The sequence below is a fragment of the Lactuca serriola genome, chromosome 7 (assembly GCF_051521515.1).
Source record: "Lactuca serriola cultivar US96UC23 chromosome 7, Lser_US96UC23_V15, whole genome shotgun sequence".
NCBI lineage: Eukaryota > Viridiplantae > Streptophyta > Magnoliopsida > Asterales > Asteraceae > Lactuca > Lactuca serriola.
Window position 1 is genome coordinate 74,192,172 of NC_136414.1, and position 6,910 is coordinate 74,199,081.

The 6,910-nt window shown below is 36.8% G+C and overlaps 1 long non-coding RNA gene across 1 annotated transcript; it reads left to right on the forward strand.

Moving 5' to 3' along the window:
- The first annotated feature begins 268 nt into the window (after window positions 1-268).
- LOC145062938 (uncharacterized) lies at window positions 269-1,320 on the forward strand. Its single transcript, XR_013687788.1, has 3 exons — window positions 269-444; window positions 573-636; window positions 704-1,320. It is a non-coding gene; the product is annotated as an uncharacterized LOC145062938 (long non-coding RNA).
- Window positions 1,321-6,910: the final 5,590 nt, after the last annotated feature.

The window sequence follows — 6,910 nt, forward strand, 5'->3', positions numbered from 1 at the left end:
ATGTAAGTAACACATAGGAAACGCAACACGTTTATAAAAGAGACGTGATATGTTTATATAATAGACGTGACACGTTAATGTGGTTCGCTTTTTAATGTGTGGGAAAGGAATAAAATACGTAGAAATACTTGAGGTACACATATGGATGTGATGTGTCCACTATTGGGACGCCACGTGCCTTCGTAGAAACCAACCATTCAAAAAATGAGTCATTTGTTCGGTTTCTTTCGAATATGGATCAGTAGCTTCTCGTGATGAATGATGGAGGGAGGAAGTGAATATTAATGTTGATATACAATGGTACAAGAGTTAAGTTGTTAACAAATTGAAGTATCCGTTTTCCTCCTTTTACGTTATTGTGTTCACGTAGCATAACTGTGACCGGTTGCTACAACCTAATCTAGTGATTAAAGTTCATAATATGGTGCTATTATGAAGACAATGGTAAGTTTAATGAGTTTAGCTACATAATTCAATTGAGTATTATGTTTTAGATGGAAATATCCAGATAAACACATGAAATAGTTATATCCTAATTTATAATATTCAAGAATTATGTGTTTTTTTGACAGCACATGGGATGGGATGAGGATTGTCACGGTCTTCCTGGAATCTCATACAACTAGTATATTTCAGGTGAGTAACTTTATCCTTATCTAGATGATTGATATCTACATATATGATACTTATTTTCCTTCTCTAGATGATTGATATCTACATATGCGATCAGGAATCTCATACAACTAGTATTATATTTCAGGTGAGTAACTTTATCCTTATCTAGATGATTGATATCTATATATATATGATACTTATTTTCCTTCTCTAGATGATTGATATCTACATATGCGGTCATCATTTTGTATGTAAAGAATAGTTATAATACATAGACCGTTGTAAATTCATATTTTATGAATCGAATAATTAGTGTAAATCAAAATTATAGTTGTTGAATGCCATATGAGTACTTGAGCATAATAGTTGAGAATTTTAGCAAGTTATTGACATCTAGGTAAATGGGAGAATGTAGACAAGATACATAGCGGGTATTACAATATGAATTGATGAGGACATATTATTAAGATACATAGTGAAGTGATGTTATATGTTATATGGCTAGGTAAATGGGAGAATGTAGACAAGATACATAGCGGGTATTACAATATGAATTGATGAGGACATATTATTAAGATACATAGTGAAGTGATGTTATATGTTATATGGCTGGGGAGGTTTTGAACTCATGATCTCCACCTCTTAAAACCAAAGCCTTAACCAATTGAGTTGCATGCGTTCTTGGTTTATTTTTTCCTAAAACTAATTTATATAATAATAGAATCCTTAAAAATAAACAATAAATAAACTACAAAAAACATTTTCTTTAAATAATTTTTTTTTCAATAAAAAAAAACGTATTTTAGTTATATTATAACAAAAATATTTTTTTACAAACAATTTGTATGTATTTTTATGTATTTATTTTACGTAAAATATATTTTTTTTGTTTTTAAAAAATACATTTTCTTAATACATATAACAAAATCGTTATTTCAAAGACATAAAAAAAATATTTTAAGAAAACATATTTTTTATACGAAAACTATTTTTTAAAGACAATAAAATATATTTTACGTAAAATAAATACATAAAAATACATACAAATTGTTTGTAAAAAAAGTATTATTTATAATATAACTAAAATACGTTTGTTTTATTTTAAAAAAAACTTATTTAAAAAAATGTTTTTTGTAGTTTATTTATTGTTTATTTTTAACGATTCTATTATTATATAAATTAGTTTTGGAAAAGAAAAAATCAAGAACACATGCAACTCAATTGGTTAAGGTTTTGGTTTTAAGAGGTGGAGATCATGAGTTCGAACCCTCCCTCAGCCATATAATTGTCTTTTTAAACAAATTTCAAAAATGGTCCCTGTCCTTTACTATATGTCACGGATTCAGGCCCTTTATACTTGAAAAGACGAAAATGCCCTTACAGATTCAGTCCCTAACGGCTGAATACTAACAGTGTTAGTAAAAAGGGCCATCAGTGCAACTTTTGCAAACCACAAGGACCATTTATATCAAAAAAGAATTAGGAGGGACTAACTTTGTGACTTTTGGCAAACTACATGGACCATATAATCACACAATTTTCAGCATAAGGGTACTTTGGTCAATTTACCTATATTAAAAAAGAAAATTTCCATAATTTAAGGGATAATTAATTCCTTTATGTTTAAAAATCTGAATATTTTAAATTAATTCAAATTTAAAAATCCGATTTTATTTTGTCAGAATGACAGAATGCCAACCATAAACTAGTAAATATATTTTCGGTTTTATTCTTGTAGAATACATTTCCAATGCAGTTATATTTGGTAATTGGCCTAATTTAAGAATGAGATATTATTCATATACATCCAACTTGGGTCTATGATTTTATTCTTAATATACATCCGAAATTATACATATTCTAATAGAATATCATCAAAAAATGAATGAAATTCTTTAAAAAAATAGCATTCTTGAATATACAATTATTGAACAAATACATTTGATCCTCTTCAATGGTCCATATAACCAACTTGATCTTCACATATATACTTGTTGTTGAACTCGATTCCAAATATTTCTCTTGTATGATCAATATTGAATTTTTTCTCCATGCAACTCTGAAAGAATAAGATACATTACTCGTTAGTATTACTAGTTAAACAAATATACTTGTTGTTAACAAACATTCTCAAAGACATTCTAACAGAATGCATTTATATAAATAAATTCTAACAAAATACATTACAAAATGCATTTAAATCATAGTCTTTTCTTTTATATGCATAAACATTCTAAAGCATGTATAAATGTATTCTGTCAGAATTACTAGCAACACATGTTTTATGTAATATTTATATTCTCATAGAATGAACATGTGTTTGCATTCTGATATGAAAAAAAATTAAAGAATAAAATTTGAGTTCATTCTTAGAGAACAATCATTATAAAAGAATAAAATTAAAGCTTCCCTACCTTTTTTGGTTGTCTAAGTTTGATCAATTTGCAGGATTGCATGTGAAGAATATTTCCCTTCTTCATTCTGTAAGAATAGTAGCCTTCCTCAAACTAAAACCCTCTTTATTCTAAAAGAATATTGCCCTGATTCTGAAAGAATTTACATGTTAACATTCATTTGGTAAAGCAAACAAGTTATATTACTGTAGGTGAAAATTAAAAATTATAAAGTTTGAAACCATTTAAAACTAAAGTTTTCAAACCTTTAAGTATTACTCAATTAACTAAAATATTAAAAAGAAAAAGAAAAAAGAACACAATGATATCCCATTCTTAATTTCTTAAAAAGGTCATTCTTCACTTCTTAATGAGTCGTGCAACAGTACAACACCAATTATATAAGATGATTTTAAAAATTATAAATCATAAATAGGAACTAAAAACATCATAACCCACCTTCTGCTCATGTCTAAAAGACCCAGTTTTCAGATCAATATAGATCACTTGAGTGTCATTCCTAAAAGACAAACTCACAATTATATATACCTCACTCGTATCAAGTGTAATAATAACAATAGATGTATCCCGCAATCCACCACCAGCAAGAAAAAAAATGCAAGGAGACAAGAGTCGGAATCCATCATATGACTTTCTTCACAAAACCAATCAGCAAATCAAGTGATGAAACTGCAAAAGCTTTCAAAGGGCTAACCAGGTGATTCCATGATCTCACGCCGCATCTGCCTTGGATGTTGATGACTGTGTTAAGGCTCATGAATTGTAGCACCTGATTCCTGGTATGTATTCGTGGTTATTAAATCTCTTTATTTTGCATAATTAGCCTTGGACTCGGCGAGTTGAAGGACTGACTCGCCGAGTAGAAGCGGGACTAGACGCGGGATCTACTCGGTCTACTCGGCGAGTAGGTCCGATGGACTCAGCGAGTAGACCCTATTTGGACTTAAACCCTAACCCGGGTGTTTGCACCCTATTTAATCGATCTAACCCAGCCTCCACTTCCCTTAGCACTCCTAGAGACCTGTAGAACGAAACCCTAGCCTCCTTTGTGTCCTTGTGGGTGATTGTTAGCATTTTGAAGGTGATTTGGGGCTTGGGAGAAGAAGGAGAAGATTGAAGAGTGCAAGAAGGGAAGAAGATCCAGAATCTACTCTGTGAAAGGCTTCTATTCAGGTAGAAAAGACCCTAACTTGATCTTTAGCTCGTTAGTCCCCTTTTGTCCCTAAGAAAAGCGGTTTTAAGCCCTAAGAACCTAAATCTCTATGTGTTTATGGCTAATGTTCTGCAAGAACTTCGGATGTGGACCTTTTGGACTTCATAGTAGCATAAAGTCTCTGTGGTTGAGGTAGTGGAAGTCCCCATTGAGCATAGGACCTCTTGTATAGCTTAGAAGTGCATGTTTGAGCTCATAGGGCCATGCATGCACGTAAAGTTTACAACTTTACGTGGTAAATGAGCCCTAGGACCATGGATCTGTGGTCTGGAAGTGTTGCATGTCCCAGATCTGGCCTACTCAGGAAGTGGGTCGAAGGACTCGGCGAGTCCCAAAGTGGGACTCGGCGAGTTCTATGAAGATGGTCGTCAACTCGGCGAATTGGATGAACAAACTCGGCGAGTCCTATGAAGATTGCCTGGAACTCGCCGAGTAGTTCTTCAAACTCGTCGAGTAATATGAACATCCACAGAACACGAGGGGTTTAAGCGTCGAAGGCTCAACCCTTCGTACCTGTGCACGGAATTAACCGTATAACGTAGTCCCGAAACCCCCAAACCCTCGAATGGGGTGTTTTGGTGTGGATTGGAAGCGAGCAGAGGACCTGCTCGAGGAACTCGGCGAGTTGCTCGCAGGACTCGGCGAGTTGGTACTCGAGTCAGCCCCAAAGTCCCGGATAGCGAGTCAGGGGTGACTTAGTGAGTGAAAAGAGGGACCTGGTGAGTGGTACCGGATTAGTGAGGGATGGACTCGGCGAGTTGCTCTCTGGACTCGGCGAGTCCAGTCAACTGGAAGTTGACTTTGACCTGGTCTTTGACTTGGTGAGGGGTAAAAGGGTCATTTTACCCTAAGAACATCTAGCGTGTTTGACTGATCATTTTGTGGGAATTACAGTCGAGGGACGTTAGCAGCAGCAGTAGACAGCCAATTCTCACACAGACCAGCAGCCTATTCGAGGTGAGTTACCTTCCAGTAGCGGTAGGTCTACGGCCACAATGCCGGCCCACCAGTAGGAGTCGTATGTTAGATGATTGTCTTTGTGATATCATCTATGTTGCTACTACCTGATATGTTATATGCTAGCATGATATGTTATATGTGATAATAGTAGAATTCGGTTGTTAGGACCGGAGGGTAGTCAGACACCCCAGAAATGTCTGACAGTACGTGATGATATGTTTGCATGCTGGCCTGTTATGTTATATGCGATAGTGGTAGTAGGAGGGGACTAGCCCCCGAGGATCGGTTGTTAGGACCGATGGGTAGTCAGCACCCCAGAATGGCTTGACACGGGTAGTCAGCACCCCAGAATGGCTTGACACGGGTAGTCGGCACCCCAGAATGGCCGTACCGGGTAGTCTGGCACCCCAGAATCGCCTGGCAGTGCGTGTGTTATGTGTTTGTATGGTATGTGGTACGATGGGGGAACTCACTAAGCTTTGTGGTTTGCAGTTTTGGTTTCAGGTACCTCTTCGTCGAAGGGGAAGGAGCCGGCGCGGTAGCGGCACATCATGCACACACACGGGTTTCCGCACTTACGAGATTCTCTGGGATTTATACTCTGATATTTTGATGATTGTATGATTTGACTTTTAGACATGGCTTACGTTTTGTTATGGTTTGATCAAACAATGTTTTTAACTCTTAATGTTTTTCTAAAGTAATGTTTTTAAAACGAAATTGTTGGATGTGAAATTTGGGTCGTTACAAGTTGGTATCAGAGCCCTGGTTTGAGGGATTCGGACTCACATTCGGGGGTGTCTGAACTCAAATCGAGGGATTAAAAGAATTTCTAAAAGGAAAATGTTTTCTAAAATTGAGAAAAGAGTTTAAGAAAGAACGAAGTGTGTGATGTGCGCGACCGGCCGAGCTCAAGTAAGTATTCCCCAAAGTACCCATACAAGTTTATGTTATGTTTATCAGCTTTTAGAACAGCATGCTAGAATAGGAATAAGGATCTAGGAGTGATGCCTTATGTGCCTGCTTTCTGTGTTCTTGCTGTATGAGAATTGCATGCTAGTATCGAGTAGACAGCAGTAGGGTAGCCTGTTAGGGTTGTGCCCGATAGTGTGAGTTAGCACTGTGTACTAGATAAATTTCCCTCCATGAGAGCGGAGTTGCTTGAGGTTGTTTCCCTTGTCTGAATGCTGCTTGCTTCGTGCTATGTGGGACTCCGAATAATGGGAATTAGCCATTGGACGAATATGTCACGTCACATGTGATCAGAGTTGAATAATCTTAGAGTGTCGGATTTGATCCTACTGCGCAGCTCTTGTTTGATTCCAACCGTTGTAGGGACGAGTCGGGTATTCGAAGGATTATTTGAGTCTTGTCGCATGTGATGGTATTCGGGTGATGGCTAATTGGCATTACAATGAGGCCTGCAGCAGCTGAGGACTGGATCGAGTAGAGTCGGAGATTTCCCTAGGGCGAGCCTGGGATGAGTATAGTAGTGATCAGCCTTAGCGTAAGGGATCTGGTGGAGTCGAGGCGGTCCTTGGAGAAGGTACGGATAGATGTGGAAGGTAGTATGGGCCCGTACTACTGAAAGCAGAGGATCTGTACCCGAACCAGGGAAGGCCAAGACAAGACCAGGGAACTTGTAAGTAGTTGTGATCCCTCAGGAAGTATCAGTATCTCTAATTATTGTTGTGATGTATTGCAGAAT